This window comes from Pleurodeles waltl, unplaced genomic scaffold (assembly GCF_031143425.1).
Source record: "Pleurodeles waltl isolate 20211129_DDA unplaced genomic scaffold, aPleWal1.hap1.20221129 scaffold_91, whole genome shotgun sequence".
NCBI lineage: Eukaryota > Metazoa > Chordata > Amphibia > Caudata > Salamandridae > Pleurodeles > Pleurodeles waltl.
The window spans coordinates 1,108,355-1,126,230 of NW_027150403.1; the positions used below are offsets into that span (position 1 = coordinate 1,108,355).

Genomic DNA, 17,876 nt, shown 5'->3' on the forward strand with positions numbered 1-17,876 from the left:
GTGTGCTTGAATCCAAGAGGCATGCTCCTCTGGCTCAAGAGCTAGCAGGCCCTTCAGTGCTTCTGGTTGGGAAGTCTAAGGTGCAAGGGTCCATGACTTGCAGTGGGTTACAACTACCAGAAAGGGTCTGCTTTTCACATCAGTGCCCTAGTTCAGCTCACTGGCACAGGGCATTTTGACTACCTCTTGCCTTGCTAGAGACAAACAAAAAATCCTTGACAGAAAACATCAATTGCTATGGCACGCTTAGAGAGAGAGAGCCTCCAAATGGCCCTGCTTTTCTGAAAGACGCTTCAGAAGATGTTTCAAATGACTATGCAGCGGCAGTCTAGTTGGTATAGGGGTATGATTCTCGCTTCGGGTGTGAGAGAACCTCGGTTCAAATCCCAGACAAACCCCTACCTTTATAGGTTCAGTCTGTGTTTTAAACAGGAGTATTTCTGCTTTTCACTCTTGTAAGATGTCATGTTGCAATGCAATACATGCTTTATACTGGCGTCGAGACGGTTTAGCATCATGAAGGTATGCGAGATTTCTTTGCAAGTGCTTTTCTGTGCTGGAGCAGCAGTGCTCGTAGGAACATTAAATGCACAGTGCTTCTCCATGGTAATTTCGGGTCCAGTTCTGAAATCACCTCTTGGAATGAAAGTGATCCCAGTTCCTTTCTTCCAAGGGAAGAGATCGTGTTCCGGAAGGCTCAGCTTTGAGCGTCATGAACATTGGCCCTCATCCTTGCATCCCAGTCCAATGCATAGCCACATAAAGCAAGCAGGTGTGTCTGTTTCCATAGTGTGGTGGTTCCAGTACAATGCATAGCCACATGAAGCAAGCCGGCAAGTGTGTCTGTTTGTGTAGTGTAGTGGTTATCATGCGCACCTCACATGCGAAAGGTCCCTGGTTCGAGTCGCTGGGCTTTTTCACAGTACTTGCATTTCCTGCCTCACCTGACAGGCAAGCTGAGATAAAAGAGACTGTGTCTATCCCTCACCATCGTGAGGTACTACGCTCCTGGGGCATCTGTCACAGCTCACCAAGAGGAGTTGCGCCAGCTTACGGCAGTCAGTTGCTCACTGTTTGACCTTTGCAATGAAGCCTGTGCCTACAGCATTTAAGCCAGCCAAGGAAGGAAGGTACGAGAGCGAAAATAGCTTTCCTGCCCTCACCAAGAACACACACCTTGAGCAAATAAAGTGCCAGACTTACAAGGCCCTATCGCCACCGGAGCATCACTTTTAGTGACGCCCCGGTGGCACTATGCACTGCGCGGTATTTACAAGATGGCGTTCAGCCACTTTTTGTGGCTTAACACCACCTTGTAAATACGGCCCCTTAGCACGCAGCGCGTTCCCTGGAAGGGGCGTGCAATGGGTGTTGTTGGGAGTGTGCCACAGCAACACCATAGCATTTTGATGCTGCTCCAGATTTAGGAGTTGGCGTAAATCTGCGTCAGCGCCAAAATCCAACGCCATCCCAGGGGTGTCGTTAGAGTGGCGCACTGAGGAGAAATGTTTTCATTTCTCCTTGTTTTTGCTCTTTCTATGTGTGATGCATTCTGCAGCACACATAGAATTAAGAGCAAATCACCATTGAAGATTTCTTTTTTGGGCAGGAAGGTGTCCCTTCCTGCACAAAAACAATTTCCCCCTCAACGCAGTCATCCTTGTACCATGGTGCAAGAACGGCTGCATTGGCGCTCAGCAGCTAATTTAGAGCTGGCGCAGGGGGAAGCACAGGGGTGCGCTGTATTCTACTAAATACGGCGCTTCCCTGCATTTTGAAAATGACGGCGCGTGGGGCTTGCAAATTTGGCACAGCGTCGCGCTTAGTCATTTTCTTGTAAATCTGGGCCAAAATGTCTAAAGGATAGAGGCTTTTTATGTCATGTTCGATCAAGACCAGGCAAATGACTCTAGTCGTACTGCAGAAGAGAGCACCATGTGCAGTTTCTTGCTTTGGGATGTAGTCTCCCACTCTCTGTCACCAAACCTCCGAGCAGGGTCGGAGCCGTTGCATTTCTGTGCCCAGGCTCGTTGGTCTAGGGGTATGATTCTCCTTTAGGGTGCGAGAGGTCCCGGGTTCAAATCCCGGACGAGCCCATTTTAGCGGAAAACAATCAAATCCTGCTCAAAATACACAACCCCTCAACATTTCTCATTCCACTCGAAGCATTGTTGCGCAAAACATATTTTTTGCCCCAGGCGAAAAATGGATTACAATGCCTTGGCTTCCTTCCTGCTTGCTCTCAGTGCGCCCTGTGTGATGATTTCACAGGCACTCTTTCCTGGCATTTAGGCATCAGATATTTGTCTGTCTCTGCCCGCAGCTGTGGGATTTTTCAGGACGTCTGAGTGTATGCATGCTGGCTGACACCGCTGCAATTTTCACACTTACCCCTCGCATTCCGAGCAACTGCTGATAAAGTATACAGTAGAGGAAATCGTGCAAACATATGAGGGGAACTGTGCTCCTTCAGTCAAACCAGCAAGCTTGTTTCTGTAGTGTAGTGGTTATCGCGTTTGCCTCACATGCGAAAAGTCCCCGGTTCGAGACCGGGCAGAAACACTTGGAAGCAGCAGCTTTTGTGTTTGCTCCCTAAAACCTCAGTCTCTCTCAATGCACACTTAGACAGAAATGACCTTTAAAAACTTGTGACCTGTGTAAAATGTGCTTTACTATTGCAGGACGCTAAAAAGTTATCTGCATCCCTCGCATGTGCATTGTTTCTTGTTCTGTTTTTTTTTTTTTTTCTTGGCCATGTTATATTGTGGGGCCTTTAAAGCTGTGACTTTGATAGGAACATTGCAAGCGGCAAAATCAACAAGTGCAGACTGAAGAGTCCGACCTGCACACTGTTTTGGCTGTCAGGATGGCCGAGTGGTCTAAGGCGCCAGACTCAAGAGAGCTTGATCTTCAGTGAAGCTGAGCCTTCTGGTCTCTTCATGGAGGCGTGGGTTCAAATCCCACTTCTGACAGGTGTATTTTCTTCCCTTAAATCTTGCTCTGCTTGCAGAGCCAGCTCCTCACACCACTATCTTTGGAAGCTGCTGTGGCATGTGAGGAGAAATCCACCAACCCATCGGCTGGGCCCTCAATCAAAATTCTCTGTATTACTGGAAGGGGCGTCTCAGGCACACCTTCTGTTAGAGCTGCACTTTATGACAGTAACTACCATGCTGGTTTCTACTTAAGCAGTTGATTCTGTCGTTTGAAGTGAGGCTCTCCTGCCACCTTTTGGGCAAAGAAGACACTGCCCCTGCAACAACACAGGCAGACAAGCTCAAACTAGGTTTCTTGGTAAGGTGGGCGGAGCATATTGGCAATGGTGCCTCCTCGTGACTTGCAATTTACATGAAGAAGACAGAGAGGCAGCTGGTAGTAGGCAGTACCCATGAACCCCTGAACACTGTCTTGCGACTAGCACACAATTCTGAAATGAGGCGGGGGAAAGGAGGTGATTTCCCCATCAAGGGCCATTCCGGGAAATCAGCCACCCTGCGTCTCCCAGGTGAGTGTTTCAGGCCTATGAGCCACTAATATAAATCTCGCCTGATCGAGCGCTGATCGAGCAAGTGTGCTTGAATCCAAGAGGCATGCTCCTCTGGCTCAAGAGCTAGCAGGCCCTTCAGTGCTTCTGGTTGGGAAGTCTAAGGTGCAAGGGTCCATGACTTGCAGCGGGTTACAACTACCAGAAAGGGTCTGCTTTTCACATCAGTGCCCTAGTTCAGCTCACTGGCACAGGGCGTTTTGACTACCTCTTGCCTTGCTAGAGACAAACAAAAAATCCTTGACAGAAAACATCAATTGCTATGGCACGCTTAGAGAGAGAGAGCCTCCAAATGGCCCTGCTTTTCGGAAAGACGCTTCAGAAGATGTTTCAAATGACTATGCAGCGGCAGTCTAGTTGGTATAGGGGTGTGATTCTCGCTTTGGGTGTGAGAGGACCTCGGTTCAAATCCCAGACAAACCCCTAACTTTATAGGTTCAGTCTGTGTTTTAAACAGGAGTATTTCTGCTTTTCACTCTTGTAAGATGTCATGTTGCAATGCAATACATGCTTTATACTGGCGTCGAGACGGTTCAGCATCATGAAGGTATGCGAGATTTCTTTGCAACTGCTTTTCTGTGCTGGAGCAGCAGTGCTCGTAGGAACATTAAATGCACAGTGCTTCTCCATGGTAATTTCGGGTCCAGTTCTGAAATCACCTCTTGGAATGAAAGTGATCCCAGTTCCTTTCTTCCAAGGGAAGAGATCGTGTTCCGGAAGGCTCAGCTTTGAGCGTCATGAACATTGGCCCTCATCCTTGCATCCCAGTCTAATGCATAGCCACATAAAGCAAGCAGGTGTATCTGTTTCCATAGTGTGGTGGTTCCAGTACAATGCATAGCCACATGAAGCAAGCCGGCAAGTGTGTCTGTTTGTGTAGTGTAGTGGTTATCATGCGCACCTCACATGCGAAAGGTCCCTGGTTCGAGTCGCTGGGCTTTTTCACAGTATTTGCATTTCCTGCCTCACCTGACAGGCAAGCTGAGATAAAAGAGACTGTGTCTATCCCTCACCATCGTGAGGTACTACGCTCCTGGGGCATCTGTCACAGCTCACCAAGAGGAGTTGCGCCAGCTTACGGCAGTCAGTTGCTCACTGTTTGACCTTTGCAATGAAGCCTGAGCCTACAGCATTCAAGCCAGCCAAGGAAGGAAGGTACGAGAGCGAAAATAGCTTTCCTGCCCTCACCAAGAACACACACCTTGAGCAAATAAAGTGCCAGACTTACAAGGCCCTATCGCCACCGGAGCATCACTTTTAGTGACGCCCCGGTGGCACTATGCACTGCGCGGTATTTACAAGATGGCGTTCAGCCACTTTTTTTGGCTTAACACCACCTTGTAAATACGGCCCCTTAGCACGCAGCGCGTTCCCTGGAAGGGGCGTGCAATGGGTGTTGTTGGGAGTGTGCCACAGCAACACCATAGCATTTTGATGCTGCTCCAGATTTAGGAGTTGGCGTAAATCTGCGTCAGCGCCAAAATCCAACGCCATCCCAGGGGTGTCGTTAGAGTGGCGCACTGAGGAGAAATGTTTTCATTTCTCCTTGTTTTTGCTCTTTCTATGTGTGATGCATTCTGCAGCACACATAGAAGTAAGAGCAAATCACCATTGAAGATTTTTTTTTGGGGCAGGAAGGTGTCCCTTCCTGCACAAAAACAATTTCCCCCTCAACGCAGTCATCCTTCTACCATGGTGCAAGAACGGCTGCATTGGCGCTCAGCAGCTAATTTAGAGCTGGCGGAGGGGGAAGCACAGGGGTGCGCTGTATTCTACTAAATACGGCGCTTCCCTGCATTTTGAAAATGACGGCGCGTGGGGCTTGCAAATTTGGCACAGCGTCGCGCTTAGTCATTTTCTTGTAAATCTGGGCCAAAATGTCTAAAGGATAGAGGCTTTTTATGTCATGTTCGATGAAGACCATGCAAATGACTCTAGTCGTACTGCAGAAGAGAGCACCATGTGCAGTTTCTTGCTTTGGGATGTAGTCTCCCACTCTCTGCCACCAAACCTCCGAGCAGGGTCTTAGCCATTGCATTTCTGTGCCCAGGCTTGTTGGTCTAGGGGTATGATTCTCGCTTAGGGTGCGAGAGGTCCCGGGTTCAAATCCCGGACGATCCCATTTTAGCGGAAAACAATCAAATCCTGCTCAAAATACACAACCCCTCAACATTTCTCATTCCACTCGAAGCATTGTTGCGCAAAACATATTTTTTGCCTCAGGCGAAAAATGGATTACAATGCCTTGGCTTCCTTCCTGCTTGCTCTCAGTGCGCCCTGTGTGATGATTTCACAGGCTCTCTTTCCTGGCATTTAGGCATCAGATATTTGTCTGTCTCTGCCCGCAGCTGTGGGATTTTTCAGGACGTCTGAGTGTATGCATGCTGGCTGACACCGCTGCAATTTTCACACTTACCCCTCGCATTCCGAGCAACTGCTGATAAAGTATAGAGGAAATCGTGCAAACATATGAGGGGAACTGTGCTCCTTCAGTCAAACCAGCAAGCTTGTTTCTGTAGTGTAGTGGTTATCATGTTCGCCTCACACGCGAAAAGTCCCCGTTTCGAGACCGGGCAGAAACACTTGGAAGCAGCAGCTTTTGTGTTTGCTCACTAAAACCTCAGTCTCTCTCAATGCACACTTAGACAGAAATGACCTTTAAAAACTTGTGACCTGTGTAAAATGTGCTTTACTATTGCAGGACGCTAAAAAGTTATCTGCATCCCTCGGTGGTCGTGCATGTGCATTGTTTCTTGTTCTGTTTTTTTTTTTTTTTTCTTGGCCATGTTATATTGTGGGGCCTTTAAAGCTGTGACTTTGATAGGAACATTGCAAGCGGCAAAATCAACAAGTGCAGACTGAAGAGTCCGACCTGCACACTGTTTTGGCTGTCAGGATGGCCGAGTGGTCTAAGGCGCCAGACTCAAGAGAGCTTGATCTTCAGTGAAGCTGAGCCTTCTGGTCTCTTCATGGAGGCGTGGGTTCATATCCCACTTCTGACATCTGTATTTTCTTCCCTTAAATCTTGCTCTGCTTGCAGAGCCAGCTCCTCACACCACTATCTTTGGAAGCTGCTGTGGCATGTGAGGAGAAATCCACCAACCCATCGGCTGGGCCCTCAATCAAAAGTCTGTGTATTACTGGAAGCGGCGTCTCAGGCACACCTTCTGTTAGAGCTGCACTTTATGACAGTAACTACCATGCTGGTTTCTACTTAAGCAGTTGATTCTATTGTTTGAAGTGAGGCTCTCCTGCCACCTTTTGGGCAAAGAAGACACTGCCCCTGCAACAACACAGGCAGACAAGCTCAAACTAGGTTTCTTGGTAAGGTGGGCGGAGCATATTGGCAATGGTGCCTCCTCGTGACTTGCAATTTACATGAAGAAGACAGAGAGGCAGCTGGGAGTAGGCAGTACCCATGAACCCCTGAACACTGTCTTGCGACTAGCACACAATTCTGAAATGAGGCGGGGGAAAAGAGGTGACCCCATCAAGGGCCATTCCGGGAAATCAGCCACCCTGCGTCTCCCAGGTGAGTGTTTCAGGCCTATGAGCCACTAATATAAATCTCGCCTGATCGAGCGCTGATCGAGCAAGTGTGCTTGAATCCAAGAGGCATGCTCCTCTGGCGCAAGAGCTAGCAGGCCCTTCAGTGCTTCTGATTGGGAAGTCTAAGGTGCAAGGGTCCATGACTTGCAGCGGGTTACAACTACCAGAAAGGGTCTGCTTTTCACATCAGTGCCCTAGTTCAGCTCACTGGCACAGCGCATTTTGACTACCTCTTGCCTTGCTAGAGACAAACAAAAAATCCTTGACAGAAAACATCAATTGCTATGGCACGCTTAGAGAGAGAGAGCCTCCAAATGGCCCTGCTTTTCGGAAAGACGCTTCAGAAGATGTTTCAAATGACTATGCAGCGGCAGTCTAGTTGGTATAAGGGTATGATTCTCGCTTCGGGTGTGAGAGGACCTCGGTTCAAATCCCAGACAAACCCTTACCTTTATAGGTTCAGTCTGTGTTTTAAACAGGAGTATTTCTGCTTTTCACTCTTGTAAGATGTCATGTTGCAATGCAATACATGCTTTATACTGGCGTCGAGACGGTTCAGCATCATGAAGGTATGCGAGATTTCTTTGCAACTGCTTTTCTGTGCTGGAGCAGCAGTGCTCGTAGGAACATTAAATGCACAGTGCTTCTCCATGGTAATTTCGGGTCCAGTTCTGAAATCACCTCTTGGAATGAAAGTGATCCCAGTTCCTTTCTTCCAAGGGAAGAGATCGTGTTCCGGAAGGCTCAGCTTTGAGCGTCATGAACATTGGCCCTCATCCTTGCATCCCAGTCCAATGCATAGCCACATAAAGCAAGCAGGTGTGTCTGTTTCCATAGTGTGGTGGTTCCAGTACAATGCATAGCCACATGAAGCAAGCCGGCAAGTGTGTCTGTTTGTGTAGTGTAGTGGTTATCATGCGCACCTCACGTGCGAAAGGTCACTGGTTCGAGTCGCTGGGCTTTTTTACAGTATTTGCATTTCCTGCCTCACCTGACAGGCAAGCTGAGATAAAAGAGACTGTGTCTATCCCTCACCATCGTGAGGTACTAGGCTCCTGGGGCATCTGTCACAGATCACCAAGAGGAGTTGCGCCAGCTTACGGCAGTCAGTTGCTCACTGTTTGACCTTTGCAATGAAGCCTGAGCCTACAGCATTCAAGCATGCCAAGGAAGGAAGGTACGAGAGCGAAAATAGCTTTCCTGCCCTCACCAAGAACACACACCTTGAGCAAATAAAGTGCCAGACTTACAAGGCCCTATCGCCACCGGAGCATCACTTTTAGTGACGCCCCGGTGGCACTATGCACTGCGCGGTATTTACAAGATGGCGTTCAGCCACTTTTCGTGGCTGAACACCACCTTGTAAATACGGCCCCTTAGCACGCAGCGCGTTCCCTGGAAGGGGCGTGCAATGGGTGTTGTTGGGAGTGTGCCACAGCAACACCATAGCATTTTGATGCTGCTCCAGATTTAGGAGTTGGCGTAAATCTGCGTCAGCGCCAAAATCCAAGGCCATCCCAGGGGTGTCGTTAGAGTGGCGCACTGAGGAGAAATGTTTTCATTTCTCCTTGTTTTTGCTCTTTCTATGTGTGATGCATTCTGCAGCACACATAGAAGTAAGAGCAAATCACCATCGAAGATTTTTTTTTTGGGCAGGAAGGTGTCCCTTCCTGCACAAAAACAATTTCCCCCTCAACGCAGTCATCCTTGTACCATGGTGCAAGAACGGCTGCATTGGCGCTCAGCAGCTAATTTAGAGCTGGCGCAGGGGGAAGCACAGGGGTGCGCTGTATTCTACTAAATACGGCGCTTCCCTGCATTTTGAAAATGACGGCGCGTGGGGCTTGCAAATTTGGCACAGCGTCGCGCTTAGTCATTTTCTTGTAAATCTGGGCCAAAATGTCTAAAGGATAGAGGCTTTTTATGTCATGTTCGATGAAGACCATGCAAATGACTCTAGTCGTACTGCAGAAGAGAGCACCATGTGCAGTTTCTTGCTTTGGGATGTAGTCTCCCACTCTCTGTCACCAAACCTCCGAGCAGGGTCGGAGCCGTTGCATTTCTGTGCTGAGGCTCGTTGGTCCAGGGGTATGATTCTCGCTTAGGGGGCGCGAGGTCCAGGTTCAAATCCCGGACGAGCCCATTTTAGCGGAAAACAATCAAATCCTGCTCAAAATACACAACCCCTCAACATTTCTCATTCCACTCGAAGCATTGTTGCGCAAAACATATTTTTTGCCTCAGGCGAAAAATGGATTACAATGCCTTGGCTTCCTTCCTGTTTGCTCTCAGTGCGCCCTGTGTGATGATTTCACAGGCTCTCCTTCCTGGCATTTAGGCATCAGATATTTGTCTGTCTCTGCCCGCAGCTGTGGGATTTTTCAGGACGTCTGAGTGTATGCATGCTGGCTGACACCGCTGCAATTTTCACACTTACCCCTCGCATTCCGAGCAACTGCTGATAAAGTATAGAGGAAATCGTGCAAACATATGAGGGGAACTGTGCTCCTTCAGTCAAACCAGCAAGCTTGTTTCTGTAGTGTAGTGGTTATCACGTTCGCCTCACACGCGAAAGGTCCCCGGTTCGAGACCGGGCAGAAACACTTGGAAGCAGCAGCTTTTGTGCTTGCTCCCTAAAACCTCAGTCTCTCTCAATGCACACTTAGACAGAAATGACCTTTAAAAACTTGTGACCTGTGTAAAACGTGCTTTACTATTGCAGGACGCTAAAAAGTTATCTGCATCCCTCGGTGGTCGTGCATGTGCATTGTTTCTTGTTCTGTTTTTTTTTTTTTTTCTTGGCCATGTTATATTGTGGGGCCTTTAAAGCTGTGACTTTGATAGGAACATTGCAAGCGGCAAAATCAACAAGTGCAGACTGAAGAGTCCGACCTGCACACTGTTTTGGCTGTCAGGATGGCCGAGTGGTGTAAGGCGCCAGACTCAAGAGAGCTTGATCTTCAGTGAAATTGAGCCTTCTGGTCTCTTCATGGAGGCGTGGGTTCAAATCCCACTTCTGACAGGTGTATTTTCTTCCCTTAAATCTTGCTCTGCTTGCAGAGCCAGCTCCTCACACCACTATCTTTGGAAGCTGCTGTGGCATGTGAGGAGAAATCCACCAACCCATCGGCTGGGCCCTCAATCAAAATTCTGTGTATTACTGGAAGGGGCGTCTCAGGCACACCTTCTGTTAGAGCTGCACTTTATGACAGTAACTACCATGCTGGTTTCTACTTAAGCAGTTGATTCTATCGTTTGAAGTGAGGCTCTCCTGCCACCTTTTGGGCAAAGAAGACACTGCCCCTGCAACAACACAGGCAGACAAGCTCAAACTAGGTTTCTTGGTAAGGTGGGTGGAGCATATTGGCAATGGTGCCTCTTCGTGACTTGCAATTTACATGAAGAAGACAGAGAGGCAGCTGGGAGTAGGCAGTACCCATGAACCCCTGAACACTGTCTTGCGACTAGCACACAATTCTGAAATGAGGCGGGGGAAAGGAGGTGATTTCCCCATCAAGGGCCATTCCGGGAAATCAGCCACCCTGCGTCTCCCAGGTGAGTGTTTCAGGCCTATGAGCCACTAATATAAATCTCGCCTGATCGAGCGCTGATCGAGCAAGTGTGCTTGAATCCAAGAGGCATGCTCCTCTGGCTCAAGAGCTAGCAGGCCCTTCAGTTCTTCTGGTTGGGAAGTCGAAGGTGCAAGGGTCCATGACTTGCAGCGGGTTACAACAACCAGAAAGGGTCTGCTTTTCACATCAGTGCCCTAGTTCAGCTCACTGGCACAGGGCATTTTGACTACCTCTTGCCTTGCTAGAGACAAACAAAAAATCCTTGACAGAAAACATCAATTGCTATGGCACGCTTAGAGAGAGAGAGCCTCCAAATGGCCCTGCTTTTCGGAAAGACGCTTCAGAAGATGTTTCAAATGACTATGCAGCGGCAGTCTAGTTGGTATAGGGGTATGATTCTCGCTTCGGGTGTGAGAGGACCTTGGTTCAAATCCCAGACAAACCCCTACCTTTATAGGTTCAGTCTGTGTTTTAAACAGGAGTATTTCTGCTTTTCACTCTTGTAAGATGTCATGTTGCAATGCAATACATGCTTTATACTGGCGTCGAGACGGTTCAGCATCATGAAGGTATGCGAGATTTCTTTGCAACTGCTTTTCTATGCTGGAGCAGCAGTGCTCGTAGGAACATTAAATGCACAGTGCTTCTCCATGGTAATTTCGGGTCCAGTTCTGAAATCACCTCTTGGAATGAAAGTGATCCCAGTTCCTTTCTTCCAAGGGAAGAGATCGTGTTCCGGAAGGCTCAGCTTTGAGCGTCATGAACATTGGCCCTCATCCTTGCATCCCAGTCCAATGCATAGCCACATAAAGCAAGCAGGTGTGTCTGTTTCCATAGTGTGGTGGTTCCAGTACAATGCATAGCCACATGAAGGAAGCCGGCAAGTGTGTCTGTTTGTGTAGTGTAGTGGTTATCATGCGCACCTCACATGCGAAAGGTCCCTGGTTCGAGTCGCTGGGCTTTTTCACAGTATTTGCATTTCCTGCCTCACCTGACAGGCAAACTGAGATAAAAGAGACTGTGTCTATTCCTCACCATCGTGAGGTACTATGCTCCTGGGGCATCTGTCACAGCTCACCAAGAGGAGTTGCGCCAGCTTACGGCAGTCAGTTGCTCACTGTTTGACCTTTGCAATGAAGCCTGAGCCTTCAGCATTCAAGCCAGCCAAGGAAGGAAGGTACGAGAGCGAAAATAGCTTTCCTGCCCTCACCAAGAACACACACCTTGAGCAAATAAAGTGCCAGACTTACAAGGCCCTATCGCCACCGGAGCATCACTTTTAGTGATGCCCCGGTGGCACTATGCACTGCACGGTATTTACAAGATGGCGTTCAGCCACTTTTTGTGGCTTAACACCACCTTGTAAATACGGCCCCTTAGCACGCAGCGCGTTCCCTGGAAGGGGCGTGCAATGGGTGTTGTTGGGAGTGTGCAACAGCAACACCATAGCATTTTGATGCTGCTCCAGATTTAGGAGTTGGCGTAAGTCTGCGTCAGCGCCAAAATCCAACGCCATCCCAGGGGTGTCGTTAGAGTGGCGCACTGAGGAGAAATGTTTTCATTTCTCCTTGTTTTTGCTCTTTCTATGTGTGATGCATTCTGCAGCACACATAGAAGTAAGAGCAAATCACCATTGAAGATTTTTTTTTTGGGCAGGAAGGTGTCCCTTCCTGCACAAAAACAATTTCCCCCTCAACGCAGTCATCCTTGTACCATGGTGCAAGAACGGCTGCATTGGCGCTCAGCAGCTAATTTAGAGCTGGCGGAGGGGGAAGCACAGGGGTGCGCTGTATTCTACTAAATACGGTGCTTCCCTGCATTTTGAAAATGACGGCGCGTGGGGCTTGAAAATTTGGCACAGCGTCGCGCTTAGTCATTTTCTTGTAAATCTGGGCCAAAATGTCTAAAGGATAGAGGCTTTTTATGTCATGTTCGATGAAGACCATGCAAATGACTCTAGTCGTACTGCAGAAGAGAGCACCATGTGCAGTTTCTTGCTTTGGGATGTAGTCTCCCACTCTCTGTCACCAAACCTCCGAGCAGGGTCGGAGCCGTTGCATTTCTGTCCCCTGGCACGTTGGTCTAGGGGTATGATTCTCGCTTAGGGTGCGAGAGGTCCCGGGTTCAAATCCCGGACGAGCCCATTTTAGCAGAAAACAATCAAATCCTCCTCAAAATACACAACCCCTCAACATTTCTCATTCCACTCGAAGCATTGTTGCGCAAAACATATTTTTTGCCTCAGGCGAAAAATGGATTACAATGCCTTGGCTTCCTTCCTGCTTGCTCTCAGTGCGCCCTGTGTGATGATTTCACAGGCTCTCCTTCCTGGCATTTAGGCATCAGATATTTGTCTGTCTCTGCCCGCAGCTGTGGGATTTTTCAGGACGTCTGAGTGTATGCATGCTGGCTGACACCGCTGCAATTTTCACACTTACCCCTCGCATTCCGAGCAACTGCTGATAAAGTATACAGTAGAGGAAATCGTGCAAACATATGAGGGGAACTGTGCTCCTTCAGTCAAACCAGCAAGCTTGTTTCTGTAGTGTAGTGGTTATCGCGTTTGCCTCACATGCGAAAAATCCCCGGTTCGAGACCGGGCAGAAACACTTGGAAGCAGCAGCTTTTGTGTTTGCTCCCTAAAACCTCAGTCTCTCTCAATGCACACTTAGACAGAAATGACCTTTAAAAACTTGTGACCTGTGTAAAATGTGCTTTACTATTGCAGGACGCTAAAAAGTTATCTGCATCCCTCGGTGGTCGTGCATGTGCATTGTTTCTTGTTCTGTTTTTTTTTTTTTTTCTTGGCCATGTTATATTGTGGGGCCTTTAAAGCTGTGACTTTGATAGGAACATTGCAAGCGGCAAAATCAACAAGTGCAGACTGAAGAGTCCGACCTGCACACTGTTTTGGCTGTCAGGATGGCCGAGTGGTCTAAGGCGCCAGACTCAAGAGAGCTTGATCTTCAGTGAAGCTGAGCCTTCTGGTCTCTTCATGGAGGCGTGGGTTCAAATCCCCCTTCTGACAGGTGTATTTTCTTCCCTTAAATCTTGCTCTGCTTGCAGAGCCAGCTCCTCACACCACTATCTTTGGAAGCTGCTGTGGCATGTGAGGAGAAATCCACCAACCCATCGGCTGGGCCCTCAATCAAAATTCTCTGTATTACTGGAAGGGGCGTCTCAGGCACACCTTCTGTTAGAGCTGCACTTTATGACAGTAACTACCATGCTGGTTTCTACTTAAGCAGTTGATTCTGTCGTTTGAAGTGAGGCTCTCCTGCCACCTTTTGGGCAAAGAAGACACTGCCCCTGCAACAACACAGGCAGACAAGCTCAAACTAGGTTTCTTGGTAAGGTGGGCGGAGCATATTGGCAATGGTGCCTCCTCGTGACTTGCAATTTACATGAAGAAGACAGAGAGGCAGCTGGTAGTAGGCAGTACCCATGAACCCCTGAACACTGTCTTGCGACTAGCACACAATTCTGAAATGAGGCGGGGGAAAGGAGGTGATTTCCCCATCAAGGGCCATTCCGGGAAATCAGCCACCCTGCGTCTCCCAGGTGAGTGTTTCAGGCCTATGAGCCACTAATATAAATCTCGCCTGATCGAGCGCTGATCGAGCAAGTGTGCTTGAATCCAAGAGGCATGCTCCTCTGGCTCAAGAGCTAGCAGGCCCTTCAGTGCTTCTGGTTGGGAAGTCTAAGGTGCAAGGGTCCATGACTTGCAGCGGGTTACAACTACCAGAAAGGGTCTGCTTTTCACATCAGTGCCCTAGTTCAGCTCACTGGCACAGGGCGTTTTGACTACCTCTTGCCTTGCTAGAGACAAACAAAAAATCCTTGACAGAAAACATCAATTGCTATGGCACGCTTAGAGAGAGAGACGCTTCAGAAGATGTTTCAAATGACTATGCAGCGGCAGTCTAGTTGGTATAGGGGTGTGATTCTCGCTTCGGGTGTGAGAGGACCTCGGTTCAAATCCCAGACAAACCCCTAACTTTATAGGTTCAGTCTCTGTTTTAAACAGGAGTATTTCTGCTTTTCACTCTTGTAAGATGTCATGTTGCAATGCAATACATGCTTTATACTGGCGTCGAGACGGTTCAGCATCATGAAGGTATGCGAGATTTCTTTGCAACTGCTTTTCTGTGCTGGAGCAGCAGTGCTCGTATCAACATTAAATGCACAGTGCTTCTCCATGGTAATTTCGGGTCCAGTTCTGAAATCACCTCTTGGAATGAAAGTGATCCCAGTTCCTTTCTTCCAAGGGAAGAGATCGTGTTCCGGAAGGCTCAGCTTTGAGCGTCATGAACATTGGCCCTCATCCTTGCATCCCAGTCTAATGCATAGCCACATAAAGCAAGCAGGTGTATCTGTTTCCATAGTGTGGTGGTTCCAGTACAATGCATAGCCACATGAAGCAAGCCGGCAAGTGTGTCTGTTTGTGTAGTGTAGTGGTTATCATGCGCACCTCACATGCGAAAGGTCCCTGGTTCGAGTCGCTGGGCTTTTTCACAGTATTTGCATTTCCTGCCTCACCTGACAGGCAAGCTGAGATAAAAGAGACTGTGTCTATCCCTCACCATCGTGAGGTACTACGCTCCTGGGGCATCTGTCACAGCTCACCAAGAGGAGTTGCGCCAGCTTACGGCAGTCAGTTGCTCACTGTTTGACCTTTGCAATGAAGCCTGAGCCTACAGCATTCAAGCCAGCCAAGGAAGGAAGGTACGAGAGCGAAAATAGCTTTCCTGCCCTCACCAAGAACACACACCTTGAGCAAATAAAGTGCCAGACTTACAAGGCCCTATCGCCACCGGAGCATCACTTTTAGTGACGCCCCGGTGGCACTATGCACTGCGCGGTATTTACAAGATGGCGTTCAGCCACTTTTTTTGGCTTAACACCACCTTGTAAATACGGCCCCTTAGCACACAGCGCGTTCCCTGGAAGGGGCGTGCAATGGGTGTTGTTGGGAGTGTGCCACAGCAACACCATAGCATTTTGATGCTGCTCCAGATTTAGGAGTTGGCGTAAATCTGCGTCAGCGCCAAAATCCAACGCCATCCCAGGGGTGTCGTTAGAGTGGCGCACTGAGGAGAAATGTTTTCATTTCTCCTTGTTTTTGCTCTTTCTATGTGTGATGCATTCTGCAGCACACATAGAAGTAAGAGCAAATCACCATTGAAGATTTTTTTTTGGGGCAGGAAGGTGTCCCTTCCTGCACAAAAACAATTTCCCCCTCAACGCAGTCATCCTTCTACCATGGTGCAAGAACGGCTGCATTGGCGCTCAGCAGCTAATTTAGAGCTGGCGGAGGGGGAAGCACAGGGGTGCGCTGTATTCTACTAAATACGGCGCTTCCCTGCATTTTGAAAATGACGGCGCGTGGGGCTTGCAAATTTGGCACAGCGTCGCGCTTAGTCATTTTCTTGTAAATCTGGGCCAAAATGTCTAAAGGATAGAGGCTTTTTATGTCATGTTCGATGAAGACCATGCAAATGACTCTAGTCGTACTGCAGAAGAGAGCACCATGTGCAGTTTCTTGCTTTGGGATGTAGTCTCCCACTCTCTGCCACCAAACCTCCGAGCAGGGTCTTAGCCATTGCATTTCTGTGCCCAGGCTCGTTGGTCTAGGGGTATGATTCTCGCTTAGGGTGCGAGAGGTCCCGGGTTCAAATCCCGGACGAGCCCATTTTAGCGGAAAACAATCAAATCCTGCTCAAAATACACAACCCCTCAACATTTCTCATTCCACTCGAAGCATTGTTGCGCAAAACATATTTTTTGCCTCAGGCGAAAAATGGATTACAATGCCTTGGCTTCCTTCCTGCTTGCTCTCAGTGCGCCCTGTGTGATGATTTCACAGGCTCTCCTTCCTGGCATTTAGGCATCAGATATTTGTCTGTCTCTGCCCGCAGCTGTGGGATTTTTCAGGACGTCTGAGTGTATGCATGCTGGCCGACACCGCTGCAATTTTCACACTTACCCCTCGCATTCCGAGCAACTGCTGATAAAGTATAGAGGAAATCGTGCAAACATATGAGGGGAACTGTGCTCCTTCAGTCAAATCAGCAAGCTTGTTTCTGTAGTGTAGTGGTTATCACGTTTGCCTCACACGCGAAAAGTCCCCGGTTTGAGACCGGGCAGAAACACTTGGCAGCAGCAGCTTTTGTGTTTGCTCCCTAAAACCTCAGTCTCTCTCAATGCACACTTAGACAGAAATGACCTTTAAAAACTTGTGACCTGTGTAAAACGTGCTTTACTATTGCAGGACGCTAAAAAGTTATCTGCATCCCTCGGTGGTCGTGCATGTGCATTGTTTCTTGTTCTGTTTTTTTTTTTTTCTTGCCCATGTTATATTGTGGGGCCTTTAAAGCTGTGACTTTGATAGGAACATTGCAAGCGGCAAAATCAACAAGTGCAGACTGAAGAGTCTGACCTGCACACTGTTTTGGCTGTCAGGATGGCCGAGTGGTCTAAGGCGCCAGACTCAAGAGAGCTTGATCTTCAGTGAAGCTGAGCCTTCTGGTCTCTTCATGGAGGCGTGGGTTCAAATCCCACTTCTGACAGGTGTATTTTCTACCCTTAAATCTTGCTCTGCTTGCAGAGCCAGCTCCTCACACCACTATCTTTGGAAGCTGCTGTGGCATGTGAGGAGAAATCCACCAACCCATTGGCTGGGCCCTCAATCAAAATTCTGTGTATTACTGGAAGGGGCGTCTCAGGCACACCTTCTGTTAGAGCTGCACTTTATGACAGTAACTACCATGCTGGTTCCTACTTAAGCAGTTGATTCTATCGTTTGAAGTGAGGCTCTCCTGCCACCTTTTGGGCAAAGAAGACTCTGCCCCTGCAACAACACAGGCAGACAAGCTCAAACTAGGTTTCTTGGTTAGGTGGGCGGAGCATATTGGCAATGGTGCCTCCTCGTGACTTGCAATTTACATGAAGAAGACAGAGAGGCAGCTGGGAGTAGGCAGTACCCATGAACCCCTGAACACTGTCTTGCGACTAGCACACAATTCTGAAATGAGGCGGGGGAAAGGAGGTGATTTCCCCATCAAGGGCCATTCCGGGAAATCAGCCACCCTGCGTCTCCCAGGTGAGTGTTTCAGGCCTATGAGCCACTAATATAAATCTCACATGATAGAGCGCTGATCGAGCAAGTGTGCTTGAATCCAAGAGGCATGCTCCTCTGGCTCAAGAGCTAG

At 48.6% G+C, this 17,876-nt stretch overlaps 6 non-coding genes across 6 annotated transcripts; all 6 read left to right on the forward strand.

Annotated features, from left to right (window-relative positions):
* The first annotated feature begins 2,860 nt into the window (after positions 1–2,860).
* On the forward strand, positions 2,861–2,972 carry TRNAL-CAA (transfer RNA leucine (anticodon CAA)). The gene is made up of 2 exons: positions 2,861–2,898; positions 2,927–2,972. It is a non-coding gene; the product is annotated as a tRNA-Leu (tRNA).
* A 6,651-nt stretch (positions 2,973–9,623) lies between these two features.
* Positions 9,624–9,696, forward strand: TRNAV-CAC (transfer RNA valine (anticodon CAC)). Its single transcript has one exon. It is a non-coding gene; the product is annotated as a tRNA-Val (tRNA).
* Positions 9,697–10,003: 307 nt separating this feature from the next.
* Positions 10,004–10,115, forward strand: TRNAL-CAA (transfer RNA leucine (anticodon CAA)). The gene is made up of 2 exons: positions 10,004–10,041; positions 10,070–10,115. It is a non-coding gene; the product is annotated as a tRNA-Leu (tRNA).
* Positions 10,116–12,736: 2,621 nt separating this feature from the next.
* TRNAP-AGG (transfer RNA proline (anticodon AGG)) lies at positions 12,737–12,808 on the forward strand. The gene has a single exon. It is a non-coding gene; the product is annotated as a tRNA-Pro (tRNA).
* Positions 12,809–16,284: 3,476 nt separating this feature from the next.
* On the forward strand, positions 16,285–16,356 carry TRNAP-AGG (transfer RNA proline (anticodon AGG)). Its single transcript has one exon. It is a non-coding gene; the product is annotated as a tRNA-Pro (tRNA).
* A 766-nt stretch (positions 16,357–17,122) lies between these two features.
* TRNAL-CAA (transfer RNA leucine (anticodon CAA)) lies at positions 17,123–17,234 on the forward strand. The gene is made up of 2 exons: positions 17,123–17,160; positions 17,189–17,234. It is a non-coding gene; the product is annotated as a tRNA-Leu (tRNA).
* The last annotated feature ends 642 nt before the right edge of the window (positions 17,235–17,876 follow it).